Raw genomic sequence first — 16,447 nt, 5'->3', positions numbered from 1 at the left:
TCTATTGTTTAAGTGTTATGGCAGATGGGAAAGAAAAAATAGACTTGTCACTCCCAGACAAAACAACAAGGTCTGGGAAGACTTGGCAGCGAAGGCCATCAGCCGTTGGTCTCTCTATCCCATCTGCGACTGTACCAACACAGTCTAAGCCTAGTGGAATGTCATCAGAAGAAGTTTTAGCGATTGCATTAGCCAAGATTAATGAATCTTTGGAGCAACTTAACAAGAGGGTCGAAGAGACAAATAAGAGGGTTGAAGAGACAAAGACGACAGTGTACGAGACAAAGGTGAAGGTAGACGCAGCAACCACTAAAATTGACTTAAATACAGAAAGCTTGAATAGCTTGGGACAAAAGGTGAACACTAATACAGAATCTATTCAGAAATTGTTGCAGGAATCTACTTTGACCCGACAAACCGCAGATGAAGCTAAGGAAAAAGCTGCTGCTGTGGAATTTAAGATAACACAATTGGAAACAGAGAGAGTCCCAGATCTACAGAGGCAAATTGAGGACCATAAATTGACGCTTTCTATGATTGCACTTAAGGAAAAACAGACGAATTTAAGGATTAGAGCTGTACCTGAATTGGAGAAGGGCAGTTTGATAGACTTTTTGACACAAGAATTTGCAGAGTTTTGGAAGTTGGATTTGAAACAAGAAGAATTTAAAATCGTGAGGGCCTTCAGACTGGGAAGAGGAGGAAAGAAGAACAAAATAAGGGATTGTTTGATTACCCTCCGATCTAAAGAAGAGAGAGATAAAATTTTGGGTCTGCACTTTCAGAATACTTTGACAATTCTGCAGTCAAGAGTGGAAATTTTTAAAAGATATTCCGAAACATCTTTTGGACCTTAGGTCCAATTTTGGAGATTTGGTTGCCCTGCTGAGAAGGAATAAAATTATCTTCAGGTGGGAATTTCCCCAAGGCCTATCCTTCAGCTTTAAAGGAAGAAAGATAAAAATAAGATCAGTTGAGGAAAAAGAAAAGTTTTTGGGAAACCACGGAGAAGACCTGCAGAAAGAACTTTGAAAAGAGCCAGGAGCTTTGGACAGAAGTTCACCAAAAAGAGGGAAACCAACACCATTGACAGAACTAGATCAAGCATTGGGTGCTGTTGGAGGAGAAGCAGAGTAACTACACCATGGCACTGCAAGTATTAAGCTGGAATGTGAATGGACTCAACTCCCCGGAAAAGAGACGAAGAGTCTTTCATTTATTAAAAAAAGAACAATTGGACTTGATTTGTTTACAAGAAACACATGTGATAAGGCTACACAGGAAGATTTTGAGTAATAAAAGATTAGGACATGAATTTATCTCATCAGACAAAGTTAAGAAAAGAGGAGTAGTACTTTATGCAAAGGAGAGCCTATCACCGAAATTTTTATTTAAAGATGATCAAGGAAGATTTGTTGCAATTGAAATTCAATCACAAGGAGAGAAATTTTTGATAGTAGGCATTTATGCACCAAATGAGGGAAAATCGGAATTTTCCAAGAAGTTACATGAGACTCTGATGGACTGTTTGGATTATAACATGATTCTGATGGGAGATATGAATGGAGTGGTGTCTACTAATATGGACAAGGCACAGAGACAGGTAGTCACAAAAGATGGTAGACTACCAAAAACGTTTTTTGACATGACTGACAATATGGACTTAGTTGACATTTGGAGAATTAAGAACCCCTTGGGAAGAGAGGGAACTTTCTTCTCTGAGGCCAAAATGACATGGACAAGAATTGACCAAATTTGGGTAACTAGGGGGCTGGCCCCGAAGATCAGGAAAGTGGAAATTTGTTCTAAAACTTGCTTCGACCATAATGCTGTGAAGATGGAAATGAAACTAACACCAATTGGTTCCTTTAGATGGAGGATGAATGACACTCTGTTTAGGAATGAAGAAGTGATTAAGAAGGCCCAAAAAACATTGAGAGATTATTTTGAGATAAATATGAACACCACTGTTGAAAAAAGAGTAATTTGGGACGCAAGCAAAGTGGTTATGAGAGGATTTTTGATACAACAGAATACGATTCAAAAGAGAATTCAAAATGAGAAAAAAGATAAAATTTTGGAGAAAATAAAGGAAGGAGAGAAGAAATTGAGAGCGAAACCAAAGTCGCAGGAGGTTTTGAAAGAGATAAAGTTGCATCAAGTACAATATATGAAAATGATGAACCAGGAAATAGAATGGAAAATTAAACAGATGAGACAAAAGACATTTGAATCGGCAAATAAATGTGGAAAACTGCTGGCTTGGCAAATGAAAAAAAGACAGAAACTTAACACTATTACAAATTTGGAAGTAGAAAGAAAAAATATACAGAATCCAGTGGAGATTAGAAAGTGCTTTCAGAGGTATTTTAAACAACTATATACACAGGAAACCCAGAAACAAACGGACATTGATCGTTTTTTGAAAATAAATGGATTACAAAAAATCTTTCAAGAAAATAAGCTAATGTTGAATTATACGATAACAGACCAGGAGGTTGAAAGAGCCATTCAGAACATGCAATTAGGCAAATCCCCAGGGCTGGATGGTTTGACCTCAAGATACTATAGATCTTTGAAAGAATGGTTAGTACAGCCTTTAAAGGAAATTTGCAATGAAATTTTGGAAAAGAAAAAGGCACCAGAGTCGTGGAAGGATGCTTATATTACACTTATACCGAATACAGAGTCTGAGAAAACACAGCTTAAGAACTATCGCCCCATATCTTTGCTCAATGTGGATTACAAAATTTTTGCTGACATTATGGCTAAAAGATTAAAAAAGGTACTAGTAGAAGAAATCCATAAAGATCAAGCGGGCTTTCTCCCGGGGAGACACTTGTCTGACAATACGAGGAATATAATTAACATTTTAGAAAAATTACAAGTGAAGATTAACACCAAAGCAGTTTTGATATTTGTGGACGCAGAGAAAGCCTTTGATAATATCTCTTGGAGTTTCATGAAGAAAAATTTACAGGGAATGGGGGTAGGCCAAGGTTTTGAAAACGGTATAGGTGCAATTTATTCAGAACAAAAAGCTAAATTAATTGTGAACAATGTAGTCACAGAAGAGTTTAAGATTGAGAAAGTAACACGACAAGGGTGCCCAATTTCCCCATTGCTTTTTATATCGGTCCTGGAGGTTTTGCTAAATATGATTAGAAAGGACCTATTGGTTAAAGGCATACAAGTCGGAGCTAAACAGTACAAATTGAAAGCATTTGCTGATGATTTGGTATTGACATTACAGGAGCCAGAATCTAGTACTAAAAGAGTATTGGAATTGATTCAAGAGTTTGGTCAGGTTGCGGGATTTAAGTTGAATAAGCTGAAAACTAAGGTTCTAGAGAAAAATCTAACAGTGATTGAGAGAGAGAGGTTTCAGAAGGAGACAGGATTAACATTGGTTAAGAAAGTGAAATATCTAGGGGTTAACATGACTGCTAAGAATGTGAACTTATTTAAAGATAATTACGAAAAATGTTGGACGGAAGTGAAAAAGGATTTAGAAATATGGTCAAATTTGAAGTTATCATTGCTAGGCTGAATTGCTGTGATAAAGATGAATGTATTGCCAAGGATGTTGTTTTTGTTTCAAACACTGCATATTTTGGACAAAATGGATTGTTTCAAGAAGTGGCAGAGAGATATTTCTAGATTTGTCTGGCAGGGCAAGAAGCCTCGAATAATATTTAAGATACTAACTGATGCTAAAGAAAGGGGTGGATTTGCCCTGTCAGACCTTAAGCTTTATTATGAATCAGCTGCATTTTGTTGGCTGAAAGAATGGCTGCTTCTTGAAAACACGGACATTTTGGACTTAGAAGGTTTTAATAAAGTTTTTGGATGCCATGCATACTTGTGGTACGACAAGGTCAAAGCACATAAAGCGTTTAAAAACCGTATTGTCAGGAAAGCACTGTTTAATGTCTGGATGAGATATAAGGATTTGCTTGAAAACAAAACTCCAAGATGGAGTCCCCCCTCCCCCCCGCAAATATTCTCCAAGACAATCCCACTCGCTTCTCATACTACAACAACTTCATGGTGAGTACTGGCACTTACTTTTCTAGAAAAAAGCACTGTCCATGAATGTGAATTTGACCATCAAAAAACATGTACAAAGATAATATATCCTCTTTTTTTGCAGGGGTGCACTGCTGAGCTCACTGTACAATAGACTATATCACTATAGCAGTTCTAAGACTATATGCAGTGGTGCCCTGATGAGTCCTAAGATAAAGCTGAGCTGAAATGTCTCGGGGGCAGTTTGTTTCTGAGAAAACCCTCTGAGATTTTACTTTCCTCACTACCACTCCTGAAAAAGAATGACACTTTGTTCAGCAATTCCTCTTAAGATTCTCAACCTTCTTGTGGCAGTTGCTACCATTTCCTCCCTTCATAAAATTCCAGAATTACACTAAGTCCAATAGAGGAAGGAAAATGGTGGCCAAGTTGCTAACACAGTTACTGATTCTGGCACTTGCAGTAACAGCATGTAAAAAAAAAAACTGTGGCAGGGAGAAGGGGAAGCTGGGCTATAACCATTGCAAATGCCTCATTCCTGACATACTGTTGAAGAATTTCACCTTATGAGGAATGGTTGAAGGAGCTGGGTATGTTTAGCCTGGCAAAGAGGAGACTGAGAGGAGATATGATAGCCATCTTCAAATATCTCAAGGGCTGCCACATGGAGGAAGAAGCAACTTTGTTTTCTCCTTTTCCGGAGGGTACATATGACTACCATGCAACTAGTCAGAAATAAATGGTACTGAGTTCAGTGTGCCTTCCTCCCAGGTAAATAAGTAAAGGATTGCAGCCTTATAAACTGAGTGTGTTCCTCGGAAAAGAAGCCTTGTGAACCATGTCAGTCCAGAAACACTTCCTTTAGTTATTCATGATCTCCCTCTCCCCCTGCTTTCTATTTTATAGGAAGCTATTTCAATTTATCTTGTTGGAATATGGGATTATCAAAGACAGCTTTGTAACGTTAAAAGGGAATTTTATCTGCCTATATTAAGCTGTTGGCTTAATTTGCAATCTTTGAATTCAAGGAAGAAAAAGCTATGAACTATGGAATGATATGAGTCTATATTGTGTCAAAAGGCATTTCTTTACTACTGTCACAACAAAGGTTTTGGTGAAACTGCTTCTATTTTTTGTACTTTAAACCAAACTTTTCACTACTTTCTCTCTCTTTGGTTCACATGAGGAATATTCCGCTTTTTTTTTTTTACAAGCAGAGATTAAAAAAAAAAGAAAACCACAATGTGGGCTTTTTCTCTGCCATTAAAGCTTTACATATTTAAATCACTTTTTACTGCAAGTCACTTGGGGGGAAAAGTCATATAGCCTGTTGTTTTTATGGTCAGTTTCATAGCATGACAAATAGGCTGTCATGAAGCCATACACTTCTCACTGCAAATGATTTTAATTACAGGAAATTGTGCAGGCAATGGGTGGAAGGAGGGTGGAAGATGTAGAAGCTTGTAGGTCTCAAAAACCGTGTAGCTGGATCTAGCAAAGTCTTCTAGAAATCAGAATTAACTCCAATTAGCATGGTTTTTTTGCTAATGTAGTCCTATGCAAATAGCCAATCATATGTGGCTACCACTGCGTCTGGCAATAGTTGATGTTACAAAAAACTCAAAACAACCCAAGAAATTGAGACAAATATTGTGGCTTTAGGAGTTACATTCAACGAGTGTACAATCTGTGTACCTGTGCACACATTAGTTGAGGTGGGCAGAAATAGTTGTACACTCCTTCACACAAACACTTGTACCTGTGTAGAGACAGCTTCTACATGCGCTTAGTGTAACATGTGAACAAGCCTATCATTTCTATTTAGCTTATAGTAAGGCAAGGACAGGTGGAGTAGTAATAACTCTCCTTTCTGGATCTGCAGAGCTCCAAAGAGAATCCCTGAGGCAGTCAATCATTCTCTTTCTCCCACCTGTCTGTAGATTTTTCTTCAGTTTGTTAATCTTTCATACAGGACGATGAGTCGAATTTAAGTGGCATTGGTGATATTTATGTGGAATTGCTTTAAAGCCTTGATGCTTTGAACATCGTGTAATTAACAGGCCTTTACTGTTGACCCTAGTGGGTCCTTGGAAACACTGATGCTGGCAAAGTTAATTGAAACAAATATTTCATTACCAAATTAATTCTATTACTTGCAGCCTGCACTGCTGGGAGCCTCTGTGCTCCAAGGTGATTTGAAGAAGGGCTCTTATTTTTTATAGTGCTCCTGTATTACATTTGATTTCTTTCCCCTCACCCTGCACAAGAGCTGGGGTGGGGGGGAATAACAACTGACACCTTAATGTACTTGATGATCAATGCCAGTGTAAGACCAGTGCTACAGCTATCCTGTTTGGAACAAAGTCAGGAAGCTGGAAGCTAAGAATGATGCCTTGCAATTTTGTGCAAATTGTGCTTGCTTATGACCAGCCCTCCATTCCCCACCCTACACTTTTTCTTGTTCTTACAGGGCCAAATCCAGATGATGAAGATGGAGTGCTTGGAACCAGAAAAAGTCTACATTGACCTGGTCCTGTAGTACTTTATGGAGCACAATAACCGTAATGTATTGCATGGGGAATCTTCCTGGAAGTTGACCTGTTTGTTGATTACATCCATTGCTGGCAGGATATTAAAGAGTGGGAGGGGACCCTCTTCTAGCCTCCTTCGCCATCTTTATCTGGCTCACCACAGAGGAAGGGTTATTGTTTTTTGCAGCACTACAGTAGGACTAAAGGACATGATACTTTATTATTCTGTACTTGGACCCGAAAGATAAATAGCAAGAAACTGACACCACAGCAAATTAGGAAACTACAAAGAAGAAAGGAGATGAAGTGCATTATCAGACCAGTCTCAAAGTTTGATAAGGTAGGGTGGATTAGACATAAACTACTTTATGGTGCAATCTTATACATTCTTGTCTGAGGAGGTGGGGAGAAGTCCTGCTGAACTCAGTGGGACTTACTTCTGAGCAGACATGCATAAGGCTGCGCTATCAGTCTCTGGCCTGTGAATTAGATGAGAAAATGACCGAGCGATCCATCCATGTGACTGGAGTGTTGATAGCCTGATGGCAAAGTCAAGATAAATGTGTAACATTATTTAGACCGACAAATGCAGTTTGTCACTGTAAAACAGATCAATGGTTTCCAAAATTAAAACGTTCTATATCTGTCATACATTCTTATCAAGCGTTTTCATGAGTGTCAGGTGAGAGGCAAAGATGATGCACAATCAAACACAGATCCAGGACTGGAGAAGTGTTAAGTCTCTCTGAACATTGCACTGATTTCTGTTTGGATTTTTAACTTTGGTAAAAAAGAGTACCATCTCAGTCAGTGCTGCCATTTTAAGATTTACCACCACTGCAGCTCCATACAGTTAATTTTTCGGGGGAAGAGTTGCAGAGGCTCAGATCTGTCTAGAAGCAACCCTGATTTGGAAGAACTTTCTCATAATCCTTGATGTGTTAAGACTCACTGTAGATACTCAGTGCATGGTCAGGTAAAAGTACCCTGAACATGCTCAGAGACACTTTAAACTATTTTATTTAACATGTTGGAGCCCAGATATTGAAAAGAGGTGCCAGGGCTGAGCCATAAAACAAATTCATCTCTGGTTTTATTCCTTGAATCTGTATTTTTTGATAACGTCACTATGGTTGCACAAGGAGCAGTGATTGTTTTCTTCAGTCTTTGTTTGTCCCTAATAGGTGGCATGCTTGCAGCGAGAAGTCAAACACAGCTTCCCTCCTGAGAATGATCAGAGTAAGCATAGAGAAGAAAAGCCTGTGGCAGACCAGTGCTCTAATGCTGTACTTCTTATTCTTTCAATATCTCTGCCAAAACCTAGGAAGCCGGTTATGTGGGCCTCAGAGAAACAGCACAAATCACTCTTTGGCATGGATGCTACAGGCACCTATGCCTGCCACCTTCAAAAGTCATCATGTAGCCAGATGTAGTTGTTTTTATCATGAACTCCTAATTGGAGGGTTACGCTTTCTCCCCCCCCCCCTGCATCTTGTGGGTAAATATGAGGTGGGGGTAAACACAGAGAAGGAGTGGAGAGATAGATTGTTACCAGGGATACAAACAGGCAGTGAAAGGTAGTAAAGGAGAATGGAGAAGGTATTTGGCTCCCCCCCTTCCCAAAAAAACCTTCATATGAGTAAAGTTTTATCTTGGCCAAAGCCATCTTTGCCATTAGGCAGACTGAGGTGGCTGCCAGAGGTGTCAAAAGCCCCCAATGGGGCAGAAAACCCATTGGTTCAGAAGTGGCACTGGTATCGGCCAAAATCATGTGAGATCTTGCAGAGCGTGCAAGATCTCTTGGAAATCAGGTGAGATTTCACCCACAATTGGCACTGATGCAGAGTGAGTGGGGAAGTTGTGTTGGTCGAGGCAGCCGCAGCAGGGACAGGAAGGGCAAGGCGGCACTTCCTGTTTGACCTCAAGCGGCAAAATGGGATGTGCCACCGCTTCAGAACCACCCTTTTTGGAACAATAGCACCCACAGGTGGTTACCAGCACCCAAGAGTAATTTCACAGTGGGTTCAGTCTTTCTCCTGCAAAGGCACGGCCTAGAGGTATTTCTCATCCTCTGCTTTCTCTACAGTTGCTGTTCTGGCCCATCGCCCACATCCATCTCTCCTACCTGTCTCTGCTTATTTTTACATTCACACCACAGGCGGCCATAAATACTAGGGTGGCAAACACATTGCGTTCTCTGGCTGAAAGTGCTGCCTCGGCCATTTCCCCTCCCAGATATGAATAATATCCCTGTGACTTAATTCGAGCAACACTGCTATGTCCTCTACTGCCCTGGAAGTCACAAAACTACCCAAAGGACAGTACAATGCTGACGGTGTGTGGGAAGTCTGTGTGTAAAATAATATTCATTCCATACAATTGCTCACCTGAACATTAGTTTCTGGCTTGCTTCACTTGGTACCCAATAGAAGTGGGACATTATTCTCACCTTTTTGCCCATATTTATCACCATTTCCTGTGGATCCAGTTTAATATATCTCCTAGAAAGTAAAGAATATTATCAGTATGAATAACAATTAATACACTACCATCATTTTTATTTAACAATATTATTAGTAAATAATAGTGAGGTGGATATTTGCTGAAGATAAAGATGGGAGTTGACATTTTATGTGTAATACAGCAATAAAATAAAATAAAATAAATCCCCTGAAGCACTAATGCATTTTCTTTCAGAATCTGAAAAGTGGAAATTTGCTTGCTGGGAACCATCATTTCTGATCTAATGGAGGTTGGCTATGATATAATTCCTGTTACAGAGCAATTGATCAAACTATGTATTGGTAGTCACCTCAGCTGTACTTCCTGTGAGCAGAAATTACTTGCAAAGTTTTGTATAAAGGAGAACAAAGCTCAGCAGGTTAGTTCAAATGAAATGTTGTCAGAGGTCAGCAGTTTCTCCAGCAGGAGCTATCCAAACATTCACATTGTAATTTCCATTCTCCATTCTGTTTCTCAAATGTCGCAACAGAGAATTGCTTCTGTGAGGTGAATGAAGAAGAGCCAGGATGGAGCAAAAGATCATCAATGCATTTGTACATGTACACCTTCTCTTCCCAAGCAATGAATACTATATAGATAGTTTTTACTGGCATCCTGAAAGCATTTATTTTGATTATTCCTGGTGCCACAATGCATTTGGAATGTGAAAATACTGCTGTGTCTTTAAGTAAGGCTGTTTGAGCAGATAGGCATGAAGACGATCTAGTGTGGAATGTTTGCTAATATTACTATAAATTACAGTGGTACCTCGGGTTACATACGCTTCAGGTTACATACGCTTCAGGTTATAGACTCCGCTAACCTAGAAATAGTACCTCAGGTTAAGAACTTTGCTTCAGGATGACAACAGAAATCGTGCTTCAGCAGGAGGCCCCATTAGCTAAAGTGGTGCTTAAGGTTAAGAACAGTTTCAGGTTAAGAACGGACCTCCGGAACGAATTAAGTACTTAACCTGAGGTACCACTGTACTATAAATTTTGAAGGAGAGCTGAATTTTGGTTCACGTATTGATTTGGTAAGTACAAAGCAGGTACGTTTCCATTAATCTATGAAGTCAAAAAATTGTTCCCTCATTGCTAGTTTTAGTAAGATTGAGCCAAATATGCATCCCTTTCAGATAGATGATTCATCTCCTGCAAATAGTGGATTTTTTTGCAGAGTTACAAAAGTGGTAGAATGTTGCTGTTATCCTTTCTACCCATCAACACTCAGCACCTGGGCAGATGGTCACTCAAGTCACCAGGTTACACTTCCACACAACTCTGTTCAGGGAAGTTTTTAATCTGTGATATTTTAGTGTATTTTTGGTTTTTATGGAAGCCGCCCAGAGTGGCTGGGGAGACCCAGCCAGATGGGCGGGGTACAAATAATAAATTATTATTATTATTATTATTTATATGTAAATTATAGTAATTATTTTAGCATTTGCTTTCCGACAACTAAATCAGCATATGCATATTTTATGTAAATCTGTGTCCACTTTTGTCTTCTATTTTGGTGGCCCCCTTCTAACGATGACTTTCCTGCAGAATCAGAAACTATGTACGTGGGTTTATGGTTCTCAGGACTGGATCCCTATCCATATGTATTTTTCCCCCAGTCTGATATTTGGGATGGGATAGAATGCTTTCATTTTTAAAATATACAATAAATGTTATGAATATAAGAAGCTCCCTTATACTGAGCCAGACCATCTAATTCAGTAGTTGTCTACCACAACAGTCAATGTCTCTCCAGGGTTTCATCCCAGCCATAGCTGGAGATATTGAACCTGGGGCCTAACAGATGCACAGTACGTCCTCTACCACTGATCTGTAGCTGTTCCTCTAACAAGAAGCTTGCAGTTGCATATCCGCAAATAAATCATTTGTCCTGCTAAGATGCATTGATTGAGGAAAGTGGCTTGCCAAAGTGTGTTGGTAGAAATATTGCAGAGACCCTTCCTCCATTCACTTCAGCTGTACTTTCATTAATTATGGCTTGAAGTAAATGGAGGAGGTGCAATAACTCGACATATACCCTGTCTTAACATTTCACACTATCTTCTTGTTACAAAACATCCTTAATATGAAAAATCCCATGTTAGTTTGAACATAATCTATACTATATGAACTTGACCTTTCCCTCACATTCTCTAATTTCTTTTATGGTCTTTTGTACACTCTTCAGTGTAGATGAAGTATTTGGGGAGAGAAAGGTGTAATGAAAAATGAATTAAAATAAAGGACAAAGCTGTGCAATTTAACAGTTTTCCTATACCACTGATTGGGTAAATGCATCTTAATTGTTGTTTTAAATTACCTTATACACACACACACACACACACACACACACACACAGCACAAAGCACAAACTTATTTCTTTTGACTCGTATCCCACAAGGAAGTGGAAAAGAGCATGGAAGTAACAGGAAGCATAGGAATAATTGCTTTTAATTAGAACCAATTTCTAACACATTGTAGAGGAGATGGTAACAAATGCAAGGCAACAAAGCTATTCCTTAGAAAGCTTAGAAGGTCATCAAAGGTGTATTCAGTACCTGCCCAATTTGCAATGCACAAAGCTAATTGCAGTTCACCAACCCCATCAGTCCTGTACAGTGCTTTTTTTCGTAAAAAAATGTTTAGGAGTACTCTCATTTCCCTACTCATATTGAAATACTGCTCCTCAATGAGGCCACACCTAGATTCACAAAATGTTTAGGGGTTGCGTCCCCCTGCGTTCCCCCCCCCCCGAAAAAAGCACTGGTCCTGTATGAGATCCATAAATCACATATTTTTCCTGCCTTCATTTGACTGTAAAAAAAATGGGGTTGGTTGGGGAGAAGTGGAGCCAAGAACCTGGCAGGCCACAATACATGGGCTGGTGGAACATGTCTAGTGTTAAATCACAAGTTGTGGTGAATGTTTGGTTAGCTCAAGGTGAATGTTATGTTGGATCAATGATTTCTCCTTGCGCAACAGAATGTCCCCCCCCCCCCATCCTTCTCCCACATATTGGAATACAACAACACCATAGCCGATAGCACCATTTACAGCGAAGAACAGATAAAAAAACCCATTATCTGCTTCCAAAAGCTAGGGTAAAAAGGTAAAGGTAAAGGTACCCCTGCCCGTACGGGCCAGTCTTGACAGACTCTAGGGTTGTGCGCTCATCTCACTCTAGAGGCCGGGAGCCAGCGCTGTCCGCAGACACTTCCGGGTCACGTGGCCAGCGTGACAAGCTGCATCTGGCGAGCCAGCGCAGCACACGGAACACCGTTTACCTTCCCGCTAAAGCGGTCCCTATTTATCTACTTGCACCCGGGGGTGCTTTCGAACTGCTAGGTTGGCAGGTGCTGGGACCGAGCGACGGGAGCACACCCCGCCACGGGGATTCGAACCACCGACCTTTCGATTGGCAAGTCCTAGGCGCTGAGGCTTTTACCCACAGCGCCACCCGCGTCCCAAAAAGCTAGGGTAAACAGGTGTATATTTTAAATAATCAATAGAAAATATGATGTGTCATATGCACTTCTATGGGGAGAGAGCACCACAGTTTGGGGGCCCACCACAGAGAAAACCATGTCATGAGCCAATACCAGCACCATCAGACTTCTATTCTTCTTTGGCGATCACTCGTAGATTGTCTTCCATAAACATGGTTTTAACAATGAGTCCGTAAGTGACTGTGGAGGCCAATTCTGGACCCACATGTCCTTCCACAGTAAGCACATTGGTTCCCAGGCTGGAGTTGATCACAGTGTGGATTTGCCAAGCGTGCCTTCCTCTTAGCACATTTCTCCCTTGCGTTCTGAGTTTGAGTGTCTTCAAAGTCCATGTCACCTTTGGTAAAGGCTGTTCTCCAACTGGAGCATTTGCAGGCCAGTGTTTCCCAGTTGTCAGTGTTTATACTACATCTTTTTTTTAGATAAGACCAACAGCACTACCAACAAGGCGTTCTCTACTGAACACCTTGAATTGGGTTTAGAAACAAATGGTGAACCAGTACAGATGCTTCAGGACAGGTGTAATATGAGTCCGACTGGATATCACTCTAGCTGCTGCATGGTGCACCCTTGATGTCACCTATCCCTCCAAACAAGGGCAGCCCCACACATTCTATCAAAATAATCTACTCCAGAGATTAACAGGGCATGGAGTGTAGTAGCCAAAGTGTCTTAGTGTAGAAAGGGCCATAGCTGGAAATAGGCACACCTAGCCCACAAGGCCTTCAGTGACAATACTGGGTTCAGGAGTACCCTGATACGACACACCTGTTCCTTACGAGGGAGTACAACCTCATCCAGAACAAGTTGCCCCACCACCTCCCAGATTCAGGAACTTAGAACGTATAACATCCCTGTCATGCCTACATTCAGTTTCAATTTGTTGACCTGTATCCAGTCCATCAGGGACGTGGGTGGCGCTGTGGTCTAAACCACAGAGCCTAGGGTTTGCTGATCAGAAGGCTGGCAGTTTGAATCCCTGCGATGGGGTGAGCTCCCGTTGCTCGGTCCCTGCTCCTGCCAACCTAGCAGTTCAAAAGCACGTCAAAGTGCAAGTAGATAAATAGGTACCACTCCGGCGGGAAGGTAAACGGCATTTCCGTGCGCTGCTCTGGTTCACCAGAAGCGGCTTATTCATACTGGCCACATGACCCGGAAGCTGTACGCCAGCTCCCTCGGCCAATAAAGCGAGATGAGCGCCGCAACCCCAGAGTTGTCCACGACTGGACCTAATGGTCAGGGGTCCCTTTACCTTTACCTTTATCCAGTCCATCATCAGTCTGGTACCTGAAAACCTCTACTGATTCAGACAGTACAGAGAACTGGGTGTCATCCATATACTGAGGACACCTCACTCCAGAATTTCTGATAACATATCCCAGCAGCTCCATCTAGATGTTAAACAGCCTGGATGACAAGAGAATCCTGTGGTCAACAGTATCAAAAGCTTCAGAGAGGTCAAGGAGAATGAGCAAGATTGCGCTTCCCCTGTCTCTAGAGCCTTCTGGGAATATTTATTTAATATTTCTCAAATGTCAGAGATGACTTTGAAATCTTTTCTAATTCGGCATTATCTCACTATACACATTCGGGAGTTTCTTTTTGGTTGTTTTTTTTGTAGAATGCACTAGATTCCTTTGGGATCATGCAAGAGAAGTTTTGGAAAAGCATGAGATTAATTCCTGCTTTGCAAATCATTATCATTCTCCTTGTGAATGTGAAACCCTTCTGTTAAACCTGGTATTTATGTTCTGAAACAAAGGACATGACTAATCACAAGGGGTCTCCTTGTTGCATTGTTCCAGTTTGTACTCCACTTAAACAGCATTCCAGATAACATCATGTCACTGAATAGAAATGAAACTTTCCTCAGAGGAAGCCAGCAAGCTTCGATAATTACATTCCCTTGATAATGGCATCTGGGAATCTTCGCTGAAACAGACTCTCTCTTTTCCTCCTACAGGCATTCTCATTTCCACAGAATCGATAAGTAGGAAGACCAAAAACAGACATGTGGATTCCCATCAGGCATACCTATTCCCACCCCCCTCCACAAGATCCTTTGAAAAAGATTCAAATCGCCTCCATTTTAAATTCATGACTCCTTTTTTTGTTTTACCAAGGCTTTAAATATCAAGTCATTAGACAGAAGGAAATATTATGTTCACTTTCCATTAGCTGCATGAGGGGGTTGTAATAATGAAGAAGTTGCTCCTTGTGGTAAAGCCCCATGCCTTTCCAAATACTTTTTTTAGGTGGTTGGCTTCTCAGCATTGATTTCCCCACAGCTCTTGGGACAACCAGAGAGCTCTGGTTTTGGAGAGGGAGATCCAAGGGATTGCTGTGGTAACTTCCATGGCCCTGCAACAATTGCTTGGGGGCAGTTGGGGACAAGCTATGGGAGGAGCAGGAAATGGCTCAGGTCCAAATCCATCCTGGTGCCCCAAGATGCCCCCAAAGCAGCGAGAGATTTAGACCAGCCCAGGAGTTGGCCTAGATCTCTCACTTCTCACTTCCTCCCAATCAGTGCCAGCCAAAGACATTTCAGAAACTGAGGTGAACCACAAATTGGTGTCCCCTCCCCTCCCACTAGGGAAGAAGGGTTGAGTGAAGATCTACATCAGGAACAAGGGGGGAATATATATCAATATCAGGAGTGGGAGGAGATCAGCAGCACCTCCTATTCACCAAGAGGCCACTGTAGAGGCTGCATGGGGGGGGGGGGGCTGCGGAAGAGGCGCCAGATCCTGCCTCCAAAATCCTGGCACCACGGCAGCAATAGCAGGCAATGCATTCCTTGGAGGCTGGATCTGCTGCCCCTATGGATCCTACTGCCTTATAAATGGGTCACTGTGGAGCTATTCTTTAAAAACCTATCAAGCACATCTCATGCCAGTACTAGGTGATCATGAATTGAGTTGCAGTCATTCAGACTAGCTCCCAATCTAATATCAATATAAATGTTTGTGAAGAGACCTGTCACTTCTGCCAGTCTTAGCTAAATCATGTCCCCATAATTTTTTAAAAATAGACTGGGCTCCATTCTATAAATGCTAATGATGTAACCAGGCACGTCCAAAGTCCGTTTGGGGGGCCTAATTCAGCCCCGCTTTATCTGGCTCCTGTGGCAGTTTATTTATTGGGGTCAAATCCTAAAAAAAGCTCAACATGTTTGGTCGGCCCTCACACATGTTCACTTCATCAAATCTGGCCCTCTTTGAAGAAAGTTTGGGCACCCCAACACATCTACCATCTTTAAAGTACCACAAGTCTCTTTGTAGCTTTTGAAACGGCCCTTGTTTTCAAAAGCAGTTTTCCATGTTGCCTGAGTGGATTGTTCAGATGACAGCAATATTGTGAAAGTCTTATTATTTGTGGTAGTTAGGATTCACCCCACAGCTCAACAGGGCATGAAGGTGGTGGCTTCCCCTTTGCAAAGCTTGCACTGGTTGGCAGTCCAAGCGCTGTAAAAGATGTTACCTGAGATTGTCAGAGTGCCCCAATCTATCAGATCATGACTGTGAATAAGAGGGATTTGCACATAGGCTCAAAAATTAGGAGGTGTGACTGTTGACAAACATAACAGGCAAGGCACTTGTTGCAATATGACATTTATGGGTGCCAGCAAGTCTAAATGTACTGCAGTGTTATGCTTCACTGGGATGCTGCTGCTTACGCATCTTTGCATCAGAAGAAATGCAGGCAGCTCAAAATTAACTGAAAGGCACAAAACACAAAGTTCTAAAATGGCTGAATCCCAGGCAAAAATTCTAGCTGTTTCCCAGCCTGGTGCATTCTAGATTCTGACTGGCACAGCTGGGAATTACAGTACAAAACATTAGGAAGGGTTCAGATTGAGGAAGGCTGCTTTAGACAT

General features: G+C 41.3%; 1 long non-coding RNA gene across 1 annotated transcript; it reads left to right on the top strand.

Moving 5' to 3' along the window:
- The first annotated feature begins 6,506 nt into the window (after positions 1–6,506).
- LOC307211021 lies at positions 6,507–9,720 on the top strand. Its single transcript, XR_013836246.1, has 3 exons — positions 6,507–6,900; positions 7,745–7,799; positions 9,258–9,720. It is a non-coding gene; the product is annotated as an uncharacterized lncRNA (long non-coding RNA).
- Positions 9,721–16,447: the final 6,727 nt, after the last annotated feature.

Source organism: Podarcis cretensis, assembly GCF_951804945.1.
Source record: "Podarcis cretensis genome assembly, chromosome: 1".
In the NCBI taxonomy this organism is placed as follows: Eukaryota; Metazoa; Chordata; class Lepidosauria; order Squamata; family Lacertidae; genus Podarcis; species Podarcis cretensis.
The sequence above is the reverse complement of the archived record's forward strand: the minus strand, read 5'-3'. Positions and strand labels throughout refer to the sequence as shown.